Source organism: Primulina tabacum, chromosome 1 (assembly GCF_025594145.1).
Source record: "Primulina tabacum isolate GXHZ01 chromosome 1, ASM2559414v2, whole genome shotgun sequence".
Lineage (NCBI taxonomy): Eukaryota > Viridiplantae > Streptophyta > Magnoliopsida > Lamiales > Gesneriaceae > Primulina > Primulina tabacum.
Genome location: NC_134550.1, coordinates 31,383,334 through 31,402,294, shown reverse-complemented (window position 1 = coordinate 31,402,294; position 18,961 = coordinate 31,383,334).

Below are 18,961 nucleotides of genomic sequence, written 5' to 3'. Positions count from 1 at the left end.
AGTAATATGGATTATTACAGAAAGGAACAGAGGGACTCCTTATGTATTCAGTTGATTTACTGAAGTTGAGTCTATCATTGGTTGATTTACCAATGATAAGAAAGTTAGTAATGTTTTTCCCCGATAAGACTTCTGATTCGATTCCAATCAGAGAGATTGATTTTAGCCTTGATTGATATCAGAAACAGATTGCATCCTGATGGAGACAGATTGCATTCAGGGTGTGTTATATCTGAAGATGATGTATCTGTTGAATTTAGCAGAATTAAACCGGAATTATTTGGCCGAGGTGGATATCAGTGTCAAACATTTGCGGTTTATGAGTTTAGCAGATCAGTACCGATGAGTGATGTTTTGAATCTGATTGAAGCTTGCTGCTAAGGTTTAACAACTATATAACAAGTGTTTAAACCCTAACTCTAGTCCAAGTCCGTAGTCTCCACTCTAACTCGATCTTTCTTCACCTCTGTGACCCTGAACCTGTCCCACCTGTTGCCATGCACACATACAGACAAGACAACAGCCGGATAACTCCGGTGAGATATAAATATCCCGGTATAAACAATGTATCAATGCAATCATATAAAACATATATAAAAGCATAAACAATCATTAAAACATGTATCCAATCTGACTACATGAACCAATACGAATCTGTATTTAAGTCAATGACTTATTATCTTATCTCAACTTATTTCTAACCTAGGGATCCCGATCTAATTTAGACTTTGGTATGCTGTATCGAATGTCTACAATAGACGTCGATCTACATTTAAGCTCATCGATACACCGTAAGTCTAGAGTCTACGCGGTTCTGACAAAGACTCGGCGGTTCTGCCCTAGCTAGGCTGATCTGCCCTATACTCAAACTCTGGCTCTGCTATAATTCAGAAGACTAACCATATCAATCTGATAATCTGCAAATATCAATGCAATAAAATAAAGTATGTGATTTTGGGAAACTCAAGTCAGACCTAACTCGAGTTGTGCAATCCCGAATCAACATTTATTTATACCTTTCTTGCTGTCGCTCTGCTACAATCGAAGTCTCGACTCAAAGTCTGTCAATGTTCAATCTGGCAATGACAATATCAATATTCTGTATCAATATTCTGATCAAATCACAACATCTCTGTTTTATCAAATTCTGACGGTACAACAGTACAATCTTGCGATACTGATAAAACTATATCAGTCTATAACAATTCCAATCATTTACAATCAACCACCGTACAAATCTGACATCAATTCTAGTCAATCTCATTCTGAAAATCATAACACTTCCATATTCAGTCCGTTTCTTAATCTGACTTCGATTCTACACTGTCTAACATGTCAAGAACAACATACATGACATGTATTCAATTCCAACAACCTCATAATTTCAAAACATGTCAAAACGTAGTAAAACTTACTTCCAGTTATAGCCTGCGTAGATAGGAACACAGTACCGAAGTCGAATTTAAAATCTAACGGACGGATTTTACAAAATCGCGATTCTAAGCTTCCAGGAAAATTTTGATAGCGTTTCTCTCGATTTCCCGTTTCTGAAGGATTATAACATTTGTATACATATATATATATATATATATGCACGTTCATGCAATAAGCCAAGTGGCTTAATCTTTGTAGCACACGTCTCGCGCATATGCGCGACCCCAATCGCCGCATATGCGCGAGACACTCGGTCTCCGCGCGTATCATGCACATCGCCTAGCGCATATGCGCGACTCATCTCCGCGCATATGCGCGAGACTCTCTGGAGTTCCTCGCATAGGCTTCGCGCATATGCGCGACATCTTCCGCGCATATGCGCGAGGTCTTCTGCCTGTTTGGCGCATGTGCACGCATCCGGTCGCGCATGTGCGCCGATGCTACTGTCCTCGCACATCAATTTTCACACGCGATTAAAATTAATAATCGTAATTTAACACGGTATAAAATCTCGGGCATTACACCTTGGTTCCTTTGCTTGCTCAACGGCACCAGTGTTATCGCATTTCACGGGGACTGGATCAACTCCATTAGGAATGACGCCCAACTCTTGGACAAAATTCATCATCCAAACTGCCTCTTTTGCTGCAGCAGATGCAACAATGTATTCAACTTCAGTGGTGGAATCCGTAACGGTGTCTTGCTTGGAACTTTTCCAAGAGACAGCCGCACCATTAAGTATGAATACAAATCCAGAGGTCGATCGTCACATTGGAAGCTAGAATCAATGTAGGCTTCCAATTTCAATTCTCCACCCCCATAGACCATGAACAAGTTCTTAGTCCTTCTCAAGTACTTAAGAATATCTTTCACGACCTTCAAATCCATTGGACCAGGATTCGCCTGATATCTGCTTGTAACATTCAGAGCGTAAGCAACATCAGGACATGTCTATATCATACCATACATGATACTACCAATGGCTGACGCATATGGAATACGTGTCATCATCTCTATCTCTTCATCAGTTTTGGGACACATAGCTTTAGATAGAGTAATACCATGACACATTGGTAATTATCCTCTCTTGGACTCTTCCATAGAGAATCGCTACAGAATGGTATCGATATAAGTGGTCTGGGTGAGTCCTAGCATCCTTTTTATCTATCTCTATAGATTTGTATTCCCAATACATAGGATGCTTCACCTATGTCTTTCATGGAGAATTTATTTGCTAACCATATTTTAGTTGATTGCAATAATCATACATCATTTCCAATGAGCATGATATCATCAACATAATGTACTAGGAATGTCACTGCACTCCCACTGACTTTCTTGTACACGCATGGTTCCTCAGGATTCTTAGCAAAATCAAACTCTTTGATAGTGCTATCAAATCTGACGTTCCAACTCCTTGACCCCTGCTTGAGACCATATATTGATCTCTGAAGTTTGCATACCTTATGCTCACTTCCTACTGATGTGTATCCCTCAGGTTGAGACATATAAATTTCTTCTTTGATGTCTCCATTGAGGAATGCAGTCTTTACATACATTTGTCATATCTCATAGTCATACCATGCTGCTATGGCTAGTAGTATTCTAATGGACTTAAACATAGTAACTGGTGAAAAATTTTTCTCATAGACAACTCCTTGCCTTTGAGTATAACCTTTTTCAACCAGTCCCACCTTGAAGGTCAATACCTTCCAATCCGTCCCAAGCTTTCTTTTATAGATCCATTTGCATCCTATGAGAATGATTCCCTCAGGTGGATCCACAATTATCCAGACTTTGTTTGAATACATAGAGTCCATTTCAGACTACATGGCTTCAAGCCATTTGGTTGAATCAGTATCATATATTGCTTCTTTGAAATTCATTGGATCACATCCAACACAATGTTCATCATGGCTTTGTTCATGAAGAAGCATATATCTTGCAAGTGGTTTAATAACCTTATCAGACCTTCTAGGAGCTTGTACTTCAACTACTGGTTATTGGGAAATTTTTTCAACTTCTATAGTTGACGGAGTATCTTGAATTTCTTCAATTTCTATTATCTTGCCTTTTCTATCTATGTTTATGGAATTTTATATGTTTAGGGATTTTTATGTCAAAATGTTTATTTTAAATGTTTATGATTTAATATGTCAAAATGTTATTAAAATGTTATTTAAAAGTTTATGGATTTTGAATATGTTAAAATTGTTTTTTTAAACGATTATGGATTTTTATGATAAAACGATAACGTTAAAAGATATGTTGCATGCTTGTTTTTAAAAGGAAAAGGATATTAAATGCATGATTCTATAAAGTGATGAAAATATGAAAGATTGGAGGAAGTGAAGTAATTTTGATTATTGAGGATATGAGGATAAGAATGGGAATATCGTGAGGAAAAAGGCCCCGGAGGTAGCCCATTTATGGGAGAAGGCCCAGAGGGAGCCCGACGATCGTATTTCCATTCGATGAGGATAGGCCAATGCCCAGTTGACCGGTGAAAGTGTTGCTAGTGTATCCGCAGCCCAGTACTGTGGTTACATGTAGATGGATCCATCGAATTTTTGAGGATTGAGGAAAGTCACAATTAACGATCTGAATTCAATAAAAAAAAATTGTTTATACTCATTATGAAAGGATATATGTTATGAAATGAGAAAAAGGAAAATGTTGAGGTTTAAGTTATGAATGTTCATATGAATATGTTTATAATGATATGGAAATGGTTATGAAAAGTTTATGAAAATTTCTATGTTTAAAGTTGATGCATCATTATGAAAATGTTGTTATTTAGAGTTTTATGCATCATTAAAGGTTTACGAAAATGTTATGTTTAAAGTTTATGCATCTTCATGATAACAATATTTTAAGTACAAGTATTTTTCACTGTTGTATGTGATCTGTATATGTATTACTTGTTATCAAAATTATGGTGTGTTGAGTCTTTAGACTCACTAGGTATGATTGATGCAGGTGATTATGATAATTATGATAATGGAGGTTATGATGGTTGACTTTGCTGGACTGAAGATGCACATAACCTGAAGACCGACGCTAGTTTCCGCAATAGTTTATGATTTAGGATTTTAAGCAACGTTAACGATATTTTACGACGATTTATGAATAAGTGGTTTTTGAGAGGTTAGAGTATGAGCTATACTTTTCAAATAATGTTTTTAGGTTGGTAAAACGTTTGACGATTTTATGTTTTGAAATATTTCCTCTTATTTTCAAATACTAGTTGGTTGTTTTATGTTAAAAAAAATGGTGTCAATGTATTTTAAAGTATATATATGTATATTTTTAATTATGGAGATTAAGGAGGAAAAATAATTTCTAGCAAGTTTTAAGGAAACAAATAAGCAGACGTTTCAGCATCAGTACAGCTCCAAGTCCCATCTTTGACGCATCAGTGTACACAATAAAATCTTCTGTGCCGCACGGAAGTGCTAGAATAGGGGCTGATGTCAACTTGTCTTTCAACACTTAAAATTCGTGTTGACATACGTTTGTCCACTCAAAATCCACCGCTTTCCTCGTCAGATTAGTTAATGGCAGGGTTATTTTGGAGAAATCGGAAATAAAACATCGATAATAACCTGCCAAACCAAGAAAACTATGCACCTCGAAGACTGTCTTAGGAATAGGCAATTGTTTAATGGTTTCAATCTTCATAGGATCCACTGCAATGCCGTCTCTCGAAACGATATAGCCCAGAAATGATACTTGATATAACCAGAATTCACACATTTCAACTTTGCGTATAACTGCTTTTGCCTCAATAACTGCAATACTGTAGAGCCCAAATTCAGTACACGTAAAACTCATGCATTTATTTAAATTGTTAAATTATTTAATTAAGTTTAAAATGATTTTAGAGATGCATGATTTATTTAATTTGTTATTTTAAATTATTTATGTTTATGTAAATCACGTTAAAATGTTTTCTTGAGTTTCATGTTTCAGGCGATTATTCGACGCGGGATCGAGAAAAGGGACCGACGACGATTTTTGGAAATTTTAAAATTTGGTATTTTATTTTTCGTTAGGATTGGGGCATTTTAAATTATTTATTAAGTTTTAAGCATTTTAAAGCCTAATTTATTTAAATAGTGATTTTATGATTTTAATACTTTTAAAGTTTAACAATTGTATATTTTATTTTAATTAAGGGAATTGTTAATTTAGTGTGGATTAATATTGTTGGTAACATTTTAATTAAGCAAATTTTATTCCCTTAATTATTAAAAACATACACACACACACCAAAACTCACGCACACACACATAAACGTTAACACACACACACATTTCTTCACCATTCCATTTTTTTTAGAAGAAAACATAGGGTTCTAAAAGCAAGAGCAGCCGCCCCCTTTCTCTTCAGTTTTCCAGCAAGTTTTCATCACTTTTCTTCAAGAAATTCGTGCCACATTCGTCCCGGATCAAACCTCGCATTGGTTTCGTCGTTTCATTAACGTTAAATATCAAAAGGCATGTATATTCTTTCGTTTTTGCATCGATCTTGTGATAATAATAATTTTAATGTTTATTGTATGAAAAACATAGCAATAATATCCTTTTCGCATCGCATCGAATTCTGCTCTCTTTTCGTGTGCTGCGAATTTTTGGTCGCTTGTCTTGAAAAACTTTCAACATGTAAAACGTATAAATTTTTTATATCTTCGATCTGACCGTAAATTCAAAATATTTGAATAAGAAACGAGTGACTTATGATTGTTTTTGTGGGACTTCTCAAATTGTAATTTTTTGAAAAGGAGTTGTTGATGTGTTCTTGAAGTTTTATTGTTGCAGGCTTCGTTGGGAATCGAAGGGTGATCGCTTCTGCATTTAAGTATGTTGAGTATGATGTTATTTTGGTTTTTGTTTGTCGGTTTGCATCGATAGGCACCTGATTGCATTAGAAGTCGTAGGATGCGTTTTGGTGTCAAAACATCGTGTTTATGGGTTGTGTTGCGTTGTTTCGTGTTCGTCGTCATTTGGGACGTTTGTACGGGTTTGAGTCAATGCCATAGTACCCAAGATGAGTCTCGAGGTGTTGGTTCAAGATCCGTATGATTAAGTTGGGAGGATTAAGCCATAAGTGTAGTGATTCCCGTTAGTTCGAGTTTTCAGAGCCTACACGGACCCTTTGCCTGATCCTTACACGGGGTCCGTGTCCTTGTTTCATTCGAAATGCGAAATTCCAGCATCTACTCGGACCCATACCCGGACCCTTACACGGGGTCCGTGTACTCCTAAAAAAAATTATTTAAATTTTAAGGATTGTTTTGGGATTTGATGTCATGATTTAGTACGATGATTAAACGAGGTCGAGTCCCGAGAGATTTAGGACGTTATAAGGAAATTTGTCATTTTTGGTGTGAGCCTGACTAATACGTCTAAGTTATGAAAGATACGTGTTTGAACTCCTGTAGTACGTGCAGAAGTGGCCCCATGCGAGATCCAACGAATCCCTCAACGTCAAGTTAGTATGTTCGACGTGCAAAAGAAAATATTTTAAGTTTTTGAGGTATGTTAAATGTCTTGTGACCAATTATGAAAGGGTTTGGAAGCCAGAGAACGTGTCCAGGGACCTCTCCAACTATGAACAGGTTTGGAAGTCGGTGAACAGTGGCCGAGGACCTCTCCACCCCGGTAAAGCATGAACGAGTTAAGATCAGGATTGGAAAGCGGTAAAGCATGAACAGGGACCAATCACCCCGGTAAAACATGACCGGAGATCTCATGTATGTGGCAGTGGACTTTCCTTGCCAGCCCAGTACTGTGGTTTAGTCTGATCAGGCGCATTTATCCATGGGTCACTTACTTTGAAACATATCTCTACGCAAAATGATGTTATATATGCTCAAGAATGTAAGATGCAAGTATGCTTAAGAAAAATTTTATGATGATGGCACATCTATGTTTATGCTACTACGTTCAATTTTCTAGTTGTTTATGCTATTACATTCAAGTTTAAAGTATGTAAGCCATACTTTAAAGATTCATGTGGTTTTATTATGTAGTACTTGCTATCTCCAGTTTATACATGTTGAGTCTTTAGACTAACTAGACTTGATCGATGCAGGTGAGGATGACTTTGAGGAGACGAGGGGTAGGGACCAATGATCCGGATTGGGCTGCGCAGGAGGCTAAACCCAAGGACCGCCCATGTTTTAAGATCTTATGCATGACGATTTTAATACTCTGATTTCACGTTATGGTTTATGATGTTTAAACAAGTGTTTTTCTTAGGCAAACTTTATTTGTGATCTCTTTTATTGCAAATATTTTGGATGAACAGTTTATTGATGATCGAAATTTGAAAGTTTATTTTTTATTTGAGAAAATTTTTTATTTTTCCGCAAATTTTAAATAGTTTAAAAGTACGGTACGTTACAGTTGGTATCAGAGCGGCGTTCTTGTAAAGGGTTATGCCTACTGCCAGTTGCGAAAAGCTAACAAAGTCATACCTCAAGTCTGTAAGTTTTAAATTCATTCATGTAATATGTATCCAGTCATGATTTCAGCATTAGCATGTTTGAGTTCAATTTACGTGCATTTTATGATATTAATATTATGTTCATGCATGTTGGGTTTACGTGTTGGGCAAATGTTGAAACATTATGCCTCCCAGACTTAGGATTGTGCGTAAAGCATGCGATGAGAATAGGGAAGCCCAGGATTGGGAGAGGGCCATTCCTCCTCGTCCATCCCCCAGATATGCAGGCCCAAATGCTTGTAGGAATGACTCAGCTCTTCGCACAATTTGCGGGGAACCAAGATACCGTGAATACAGGGGCGAGCCCCAGACCTGAGGCAGTTTACGAGAGGTTTAGGAGGTTGGATCCGAAGGAGTTCTCGGGGAATACTGACCCGATGATAGCTGAAGGATAAATTAAGTCCATCGAGGTAATCTTTGAGTTTATGGAGCTGCAGGATGCAGATAGAGTTAGATGTGTCACCTTCTTGTTGACTGGAGACGCCAGGCTTTAGTGGGAAAATGCGTCATTGTCAGTGAACTTGCAAAAATTGACGTGGAATGGGTTCAAGGAGGTATTTTACTCAAAGTACTTCATCGAGGAAGTACGATCCAGACTGACTAGGGAGTTTATGACGTTGCGTCAAGGAGACAGCATCGTAGCTGAGTTCGTGTGGAAGTTCGAGAGGGGTTGTCACTTTCTGCCACTAATTGCTAATGATGCCCGTGAGAAGCCGAGGTATTTTATTGATGGCTTGCAGTCGATCTTGCGCCGTGATGTGATAGTTGCTGGTCCTACCACCTATGTCATTGCCATGTCTAGAGCGTTTGCGGCAGAGCAGGACCAGAGGGAGATAGAGGTTGATAGGCAGGGCAAGAAGCCCTATCAGGCATCTCAGCAGCAGCAGCAAAGACCTCAGTTTAAAAGGCCTTTCCCACGACAACAGGGGAAGAGACCATTTCAGGGACCGCCGAAAGGCAATGGTCATATTCCTCAGTAGAAGGCTCCTAAGCGGCCCGGTGAGTACCCCGTGTGCCCAAAGTGCAACCGTCAGCATCCGAGACAGTGTTTAATGGGATCGGGCAAATGTTTCAAATGCGGAGCCAGTGATCATATGCTGAGAGACTGCCCGCAGTGGAGACGAACCCAGATATGACCCTATTGACCGAAAATAATTTCATAAAGAGAGTAACCACGAAGGCTTGATAGATTCAGGGCACACTCACACTTTTATTTCGGAGACGTTTTCTAATCATCTGGACGTCAAGTCTATTGGACTCGATGCGAGCTATTCAGTGACAGTCCCATCAGGGGAAGAATTATCAGCTACTAGCATCGTCAGAGACATCGGTCTCAAACTGAAAGGTCACCTGGTGTATGCCGATCTTATTGTGTTGCCGATGTCACAATTTGATATTATCTTGGGAATGGACTGGCCGACGAAGAACAGAGTTCTTATTGACTTTTAGAATAGGTCAGTGTTGGTAAGATTGTTGGGCATAGAGCAGTTTCTCTTTGAGCATGATAGATCGAGGAGTTTCCCTTGCATGATCTCTTGCATGCAGGCACGGAGGCTTATTCATAAGGTTTGTCAGGCTTTCTTGGCCAGCATTGTTTCAGCGCCTGACGTACCCACTCCGTCTATATCTTATGTACCAGTAGTCAGAGATTTTCCTGACGTCTTTCAAGATGACGTCACAGGCCTTCCACCAGAGAGAGAGGTGGAGTTTTCCATTGACATTGTGCCAGGCAGAGTGCCAATCTCAAAGGCACCATACAGGTTAGCTCCAGCTGAGATGTTAGAACTAAAACAACAGATTCAAGAGCTCCTAGATAAAGAGTTCATCCGCCCTAGTTTCTCACCATGGGGCGCACCAGTACTCTTCGTAAAGAAGAAGGATAGGAGCATGAGGTTGTGTATCGATTACCGAGAACTAAACAAGGTAACGATCAAGAACAAATACCCATTACCAAGGATCGAGGACTTGTTCCAATCAGTTGCAGGGAGCCACGGTGTTCTCTAAGATAGATCTACGATCTGGGTATCATCAGCTGAAGGTAAAGGATGTAGATGTTCATAAGACAGCTTTCAGAACCAGATATGGCCATTACGAGTTATTAGTAATGCCATTTGGACTGACGAATGCTCCAGTGATATTTATGGACCTCATGAATCGAGTATTTCATCCCTATCTAAATCGGTTCGTCATAGTATTCATTGACGACATTCTTATCTACACGAAAAGCCAAGAGGAGAACTTTCAGCATTTGGGTGCAGTTTTTCAAGTCTTGCAGAGTCGCAAGGTGTATGCAAAATTCAGTAAGTGTTAATTCTGGTTGGAGAAGGTAGCGTTTTTGGGTCATATAATATCCAGCAGTGGTATTAAGGTGGATCCAGCTAAGGTGGCACCGGTTGAGGAATGGGTTGAGCCGAAAAATGCGTCAGAGATCCGCAGTTTCCTAGGCTTAGCAGGCTACTATAGGAAATTTATTCAGTAATTTTCTTCAATTGCAGTGCCACTCACTTCATTGACTAAGAAGAATGCTAAATTCATATGGAGTGGAGAGTGCCAGAAGAGCTTTGATGCATTGAAGAAAGCTCTTATTTCAGCGCCAGTGTTAGCCATGCCAGTAAGGCAAGGCAATTTTGTGTTGTACACCGATGCATCTAAGCTCGGGTTAGGCGCAGTGTTGATGCAGCATGGTCGGGTCAGAGCTTATGCCTCCAGACAGTTGAAAGTGCACAAGAAGAACTACCCGACTCATGATCTTGAGTTAGCAGTCGTTGTCTTTGCGTTGTAGATATGGTGACATTATTTTTATGGTGAGAAATGCCAGATATTTACTGAATATAAGAGTCTCAAGTATTTCTTCTCGCAGAAAGAGTTGAATATGAGACAAAGACGGTGGTTAGAGTTAGTGAAGGACTACGATTGTGAAATTAGCTATCACCCAGGGAAAGCTAATGTTGTGGCAGACGCCTTGAGCAGAAAGTTTGCAATCGTAACACAGATGTCAGCGCAGAGATCTCTTCAGTCAGAGATTCAGAGATTTGGTTTAGAGGTTTATCCTAAGGGCAGGGCTTCTAAGCTGTCTAATCTGAAAGTCCAGTCTTCATTGCTAGACCGAATCCGTAGAGGTCAGCCTTCGGATGAGCAACTACAAAAACTGAGACTGAAGGATGAAGCCAAGGGCAGTGTTCTCTACTCATTCTCTAATGGTATTGTGAGATATAGAAGAAAGATGTGGGTGCCTAGGGTTGATTCGATCAAAGAGTATATTTTAACAGAGGCACATGCATATCTGTATTCTATCCACCTAGGACGTACCAAGATGTACAATGATTTGCAGATTTTGTATTGGTGGTCAGTTAAGCGAGACATCCGCCGGTTTGTGTTTGAATGTCTCACTTGTCTGCAGGTGAAGGCAGAGCATCAGAGGCCAACAGAGATGCTTAAGCCACTCCCTATCCCAGAGTGGAAGTGGGATAATATCACCATGGACTTCGTCGTTGGTTTTCCGAGGTCAGTCAGAGGATCCAATGCTATTTGGATTATAGTGGATCGACTTACTAAGTCGGCACACTTCTTGCCAGTGAAGATGACTTTCTCCATGACGCAGTATGCGGAGCTCTATATCAGGGACATAGTTCGATTGCACGGGATCCCAGTTATTATAGTGTCCGATAGGGACCAGAGGTTTACATCGTCCTTCTGGAAGAGTTTGCACGCAGCCATGGGGAAGAAGTTGCTATTCAGTACAGCTTTTCACTCTCAGACAGATGGCCAGTCTGAGCGAGTGATTCCGATTTTAGAAGATTTGTTGAGAGCTTGTGTGATTTATTTCCATGGGAATTCGAAATCGAAGCTACCTCTTGTGGAGTTTACATACAACAACAGCTTCCAATCATCTATAGGTATGGCTTCCTACGAGGCATTGTATGAGAGGAAGTGCATATCGCCGATTCATTGGGATGAAGTTGGTGAGAGATCAGAACTTGGTCCAGAGATTGTTCAGCAGACTGCAGATGTGGTGGTCAAGATCTGAGACGGATGAAGACCGCCGAGAGTCGTCAAAAGAGTTATGTTGACAAGAAAAAAAGGGATCTTGAGTTTGCCGTAGATGATCACATTTTTGTAAAGATAGCACCTATGAAGGGTGTTATGAGATTGGGGAAGAGAAGCAAGCTTAGTCCGAGATTTATTGGCCCATTCGAAATTCTTGACAGAGTTGGGACACTAGCTTATCATGTAGCCCTACCGTCCAATCTGGCCGGTGTACACAATGTGTTCCACGTCTTGATGCTGAGGAAGTATCTAGTGAATCCTTCGCATGTTTTGAGCTATAAGCCGTTGCAGCTTGCTCCAAATATGTCGTATGAGGAAAGACCTTTTCAAATCCTAGACAGACAGGAGCGGAGACTTCGGAATAAGGTGACCAAGCTGGTCGAAGTCCAGTGGCTGAACCAATAAGTGGAGGAAGCCACTTGGGAGACCGAGGCAGATATGAGAAATTGCTACCCAGAGTTGTTTGGTGAGGCGTAATTTCGAGGATAAAATTTATTTAAGTGGTGGAGGAACTGTAGAGCTCAAATTCAGTACACGTAAAACCTATGCATTTATTTAAATTGTTAAATTATTTAATTAAGTTTAAAATGATTTTAGAGATGCATGATTTATTTTAATGTATTATTTTAAATTATTTATGTTTATGTGATGCACGTTAAAATGTTTCCTTGAGTTTCATGTTTCAGACGATTATTCGATGCAGGATCGAGGAAAAGAGACTGACGACAATTTTTGGCAATTTTAAAATATGGTATTTTATTTTTAGTTAGGATTGGGGCATTTTAATAATTTATTAAGTTTTAAGCATTTTAAATCCTAATTTATTTAAATAGTGGTTTTAGAAATTTAAAACTTGTAAAGTTTAGCAATTGTGTATTTTATTTTAATTAAGGGAATTGTTAAATTAGTGTGGATTAATATTGTTGGTAACATTTTAGTTGAACAAATTTTATTCCCTTAATTATTAAAAACACACACACCAAAACTCATGCACACACATTTCTACCGACACACACATAAACGTTAACACACACACACACATTTCTTCACCATTCCATATTTTTTTAGAAGAAAACCTAGGGTTCTAAAAGCAAGAGCAGCAGCCCCCTTTCCCTTTAATTTTCCAGCAATTTTTCATCACTTTTCTACAAGAAAATAGTTCCACGTTCGTTCCGGATCAACCTTCGCATCTTTTCCACTTCGGTGTCGTCGTTTCGGTAACGTTAAATATCAAAAGGCCTGTATATTTTTCGTTTCACATCGATCTTGTCATAGTAATAATTTTGATATTTATTGTATGAAAAACATGTGTATGTTATGCAAAAGTTTGAGCAAAAATTGGGAGGATCGGCTTTGAAATGATTTTTGGATCTAAAACTTGAATTCTGCTGTCTTTTCGTGTGCTGCGAATTCTCGGTCGCTTATCTTGAAAAACTTTCAACATATAAAACATAAAAGTTTTTGATACCTTCGATTTGATAGTAAATTCGAAATATTTGAATAAGAAACGAGTGAGTTATGATTGTTTTCGTGGGACTGCTCAAACTGTAAATTTCTGAAAAGGTGTTCTTGATGTTTTCTTGAAGTTTTATTGTTTCAGGCTTCGTTGGGGATCAATGGGTGATTGCAGCTGCGTTTAAGTATGTAGAGTATGATGTTGGGATGGTTTTTGGTCTATCGTTTGGCGTCGATAGGCATTTGATTGCATTCGAAGACGTAGGATGCGTTTTGGTGTCAAAACGTCGTGTTTAGGGGTTGTGTTGCGTTGTTTTTTGTGCGTCGTCGTTTGGGACATTTGTACGGGTTTGAGACAATGCCATAGTACCATAGGATGAGTCTTGAGGTGAAACGTCTGCACTTTTTATTGCTTAAAAAGTACTAAAAATTTTTTTTTTCAACACTCAATTTTCGACCATATACCTAAACCTCAAGAAAATATTTTTATAAAATATTTTACCCTTTAAAATAAAACATCAACCAATTAGCATTTTAAAAATCAAGTGAAATAGTCATAAAAATGAAATCGTCGCTTGTTTTACCAAACCTAAAAAGAAATAAATTTGAAAAGTATAACCCATACTAAACCTCTAAAAAATCTCTCAAAAGCATAAATAAATAGTCTTAAAATCTTTAACGTAAGTCATGAATCTTAAATCTTAAATGCGGAAGAAGTAGAAGCGTTGGTCCTTGAGTTGTGTGCACCTTCAGTCCAGTCAAATCATCTATCAAGACCTCCCTCAAATTCACCTGCATCCATCACACCTAGTGAGTCTAAAGACTCAACACACCATAATCTTTATAACAAATAATACGCATAAAACCACATGCAACAGTGAAAATATTTTTACGTAAAAATAACATTTTCATGACATGCATAAATAAACCTTAACTTTTTCCTTTTTCTTCAACATGACATAACATAAAACCTTTTAACATGATCATAAACATTTTCCTTTTCCTTCTCCTTTGTTGAATTCAGATCGTTAATTGTGACTTTACTCAAACCTCAAAAGTCGATGGATCCATCTACATGAAACCGTAGTACTGGGCGGCGGGGGACACCAACAACACTCTCACCGATCAACTGGGCCCTGGTCTATCCTCTTTCGAATAGAATACGATAGTCGGGGCTCCCTCTGGGGCCTTTTACCATAAATGGGCTCCCTCTGTGGCCTTTTTCTCTCACGACATTCCCATTCTTACCGTTACCTCATACCTGTAACCTCATATTCGTAATAACGGAAATACGATCGTCGGGGCTCCCACTGAGACCGTTACCCTCACGATATCTCCAGCATTATCGAATTAGTCACAATTACTTCACTTCTTTCAACGTTTACATTTTCATTACTTTATAAAAATCATGCATAACATATAATTTTGTTTTGAAATCAAGCATGCAACATGTTTTTTAAATGTCTTCCTTAAATCATAGAAATCCCATAGACATTTAAAAATAATAATTTAATCATGAACATTTCATAAACATTTAAAAATAATTATAAGATCATAAAAATAGCATTTAGAGCACTGCCACGACGTTTACTAATTTTTAGGTATAAAAAGACCGTTTTACCCCTAGACGTAAAATTCCTCGGTTTTGACTTTTTTTGAATTCATTCACTCTAACATGTCCCAAACAATTATTTATGCCTAAATTAATTTTCCCCTAATTTTATTTAGCTTAAATATTAAACTTTTTCATTTATCTTCAATTAATTGTTTTAACGGTGTTTTAATCCTGAAAAATCTCAAACTTTAATATAAAATTCCAAAATTCAAAATTTAGTCTTTTTATATTATTTTAGCCCTTATGAACAATGAATCGACCCCCGTGAGCCATTTTTCAATTTAATTTAGTTTAGAAACCCTATTATGACACCTAAACTTCGACCCCAAGCCATCTTCTGAACAAGTTGATCCAAACCCTGACCAACACCCAGAGTACCCTCTGGACCCTTAGATCAGTTAGAACCCAACCCAAAACCCAAAAACAAAAGCTGGCAAACACCAAGTGCTGCAGCCGAGAGTTTCAATAAGCAAGGACTCTAAGTTTGTGGACTTGTGAACCTAGCTGGCACCCCAGCCCCTGAACCAACGTAATGTGGACCATCTTAGAACCCTAGTGAGACCCCCTTCTAGCCCAACCCATGAGCCCTGGACCGAGCCCCCTTCCCAAACTCAAGCGCGCACCCTGCACGATATTTGTGCAGAAACACGGGTAGGAGTCCTTGTGTATCAGGACTCCTCCCAGCCCTCAAACCCGAGTCCTAGCTTCGCTAGGACTCGACTCTAGACTCAACCAGGCCCTTAGCCAGCCCTGAACCCATGCCTAGGCCAGCCCTCACCCTAATCCATGAAACCCAAACCCTTACCCCTTGACAGCAACCGATTCCAGCAAGCTTATCTCCTTCGGTTTTTGAGGTAATTTAGGCGTGAGTGTGTGGCTCTGAAACAGGTGTGAACTACTCCTGATCTTACTTATATCATGGCAGCACCTTAACCAAATAATATACAAGTTATTTGAATCAAAAGTCATGTTTTAACATCACCCATGCATGAAAAACGAACTATAATCATGTGCTCCATGTTTATTCATGCAAAACGATTTTAAATATTTACTATGGTGTGAAAGATGAAAAAAAAGAAGAATTATGGCGTGTCTTTGCGTTATATACGCATGAAAAACCATTGACGACGAAGAACAGAGCGAAACCTTGGCTTGTTCTACATTGAGCCCTTCGAAAATTCCTTCAACTTTGTGATGTGTGTGTGCCGTGTATGTTGATGGAATTTTTGGGGAGAGTTTCTGAATTTTGAAAGTGGGAGGCGCGTAGTTGTGTGATGGGGAGAAGGGTTTTAACATATTATATATTAAATCATTCTACTAATAGGGCTTAGGCCTATTAAGCCTCCTAATTAAGTCCATTGGTCTTAATTAGGATTTAATAAAATATCAACAAGGTTTTTGGTTTAAATAAATTTGTGAATTTTTTAGCCGGGTTGCCCAAAAAGCTCGCATTTTTGTTAAAAATCCAACACCGATAAAATTTACGTCCCGGCGTATAAAATCACCTCAAAACCCTTTATTCTCAAAAATATGAAAAACCATCAACTACACTTTAAAAAATTAAAAATAATTATTCAACAAAAACATTATACGTTTTCAGCCCTCGGTCTCCGTTCCTCGATCGCAACTTGAATATTCCTTGAAATACAATTTTATGCATGATGATAATAAAATCATTTATAACATATAAGCATGTATGTCACACAAATCAATTAGCAATTAAAATCAATTAATTACTAATTTTTCCATATTTCTTAGATTTGCATGCAGTTGGATTACGTCGTCTTAATTTTGGACCTTGAACGAGGTGTTGGTTCACGGTCCGTATGATTAAGCCATAAGTGTAGTGATTCCTGTTAGTTCGCATTTTCAGAGCCTACACGGACCCTTTTCCGGACCCTTACACGGGGTCCGTGTTCTTATTTCCTTCGAAAAGCGAAATTCCACCATCTACTCGAACCCGTACCCGGACCCTTACACGAGGTCCTTGTATTCCTAAAAAATGTAACTTGTAAGGATTGTTTTTGGGTTTGATGTCATGATTTAGTACGATAATTAAACGAGGTCGAGTCCGGAGAGATTTAGAACGTCATAAGGAAATTTTTCATTTTGGGTGTGAGCATGACTAATACGTATAAGTTATGAAAGATAAGTGTTTGAACTCATGTAGTACGTGCAGCAGTGGCCCCAAGCGAGATCCAACGAATCCCTCAATGCCAAGTAAGTATGTTCGACGTGCAAAAGAAAATATTTTAAGTTTTTTAAGTAGGCTAAATGTCTTATGACCAATTATGAACGGGTTTGGAAGCCGGAGAACGTGTCCGGGGACCTCTCCAACTATGAACGGGTTTGGAAGTTGGTGAACGTGGGTGAGGACCTCTCCTTCCCGGTAAAGCATAACCTGGTTTAGATCAGGATCTGAAAGCGGTAAAGCATGAGCAGAGACCAATCCACCCGGTAAAGCATGATCGGAAATATCATTTATGTAGCAGTGGACTTTCCCTGCCAGATCAGTGCTGTGGTTTAGTCTGATCAGGCGCATTTATGTATGGATCACTTGCTTTGAAACATATTTCTACGCAAAATGATGTTATGTATGCTCAAGTATGTATGATGCAAGTATGTTTAAGAAAAGTTTTATGATGATGGCACGTCAATGTTTATGCTACTACGTTCAAGTTTCAAGTATGTAAGCCATACTTTAAAGATGCATGTGATTTTATTATGTAGTACTTGCTATCTCAAGTTTATACAGGTTGAGTCTTTAGACTGACTAGACTTGATCGATGCAGGTGAGGATGACTTTGAGGAGACAAGGGGTGGGGACCAATGAGCCGGCTTGGGCTGCGCAGGAGGCTAAACCCAAGGACCGCCCATGTTTTAAGATTTTACGCATGACGATTTTAATACTCTGATTTCACGTTATGGTTTACAATATTTTAAAAATTGTTTTTTCTTACGGCAAACGTTTTTTGAGATCTCTTTTCTTGCAAATATTTTGTATGAACAGTTTATTGATGATCGAAATTTGAAATTTTATTTTGTATTTAATAAAATTTTTATTTTTTTCCGCAAATTTTAAATAGTTTAAAAGTACAGTACGTTACAAATACAGTTCTGAGATGCTCGACATGAAGTTCCCGAGTCTTGGAATAAATCAGGATATCGTCAATGAAGATGATAATAAAGCTATCCAGATATGTCTTGAAGACTCTATCCATTAGATCCATGAAGACCGACGGAGTGTTCATCAACCCGAATGACATGACTAAGAACTCATAATGGCCATACCTGGTTCTAAATTCAGTTTCAGGGACCCTTAATCGGAGCTCTCTAAATAATTTAGAAGAGGTCAGCTTCCCTAACTTCAGCTGATAATAACCAGAATGCAGGTGGATCTTTGAAAACACTGTCACTCCCTATAGTTGATCAAAGAGATCGTCAATCCTCGTCAATGGATATTTATTCTTGATCGTAATTTTTTGATCTCTCTATAATCAATGCACAATCGTAAAGATCCATCCTTCTTTTTGACAAATAAAACCCGAGCTCCCCACGGAGAAGAACTCAGACGAATAAAGCCTTTGTCTAATAGATCTTGCAACTGATTCTTCAGCTCCTTCATTTCAATCAGAGCCATTTGGTTAGGAGCTTTCGAAATCGGAGCATTACATGAAACCATGTCAATCACAAACTCAACTTCACGGTTAGGTGGCAATCCAGGAACATCATCTGCAAATACGTCAGGAAAATCCCGAACTACCTCAATCTCATTCAACTTCATTGTCATCTCAGTATTCACATCATCACAGCAGCTAAAAACCCTGACACCAGTTTGATAACATTTCCTGAGCTTTGAGACAAGAAATACAAGGAGTGCCAAGCAAATACCTGAACTCT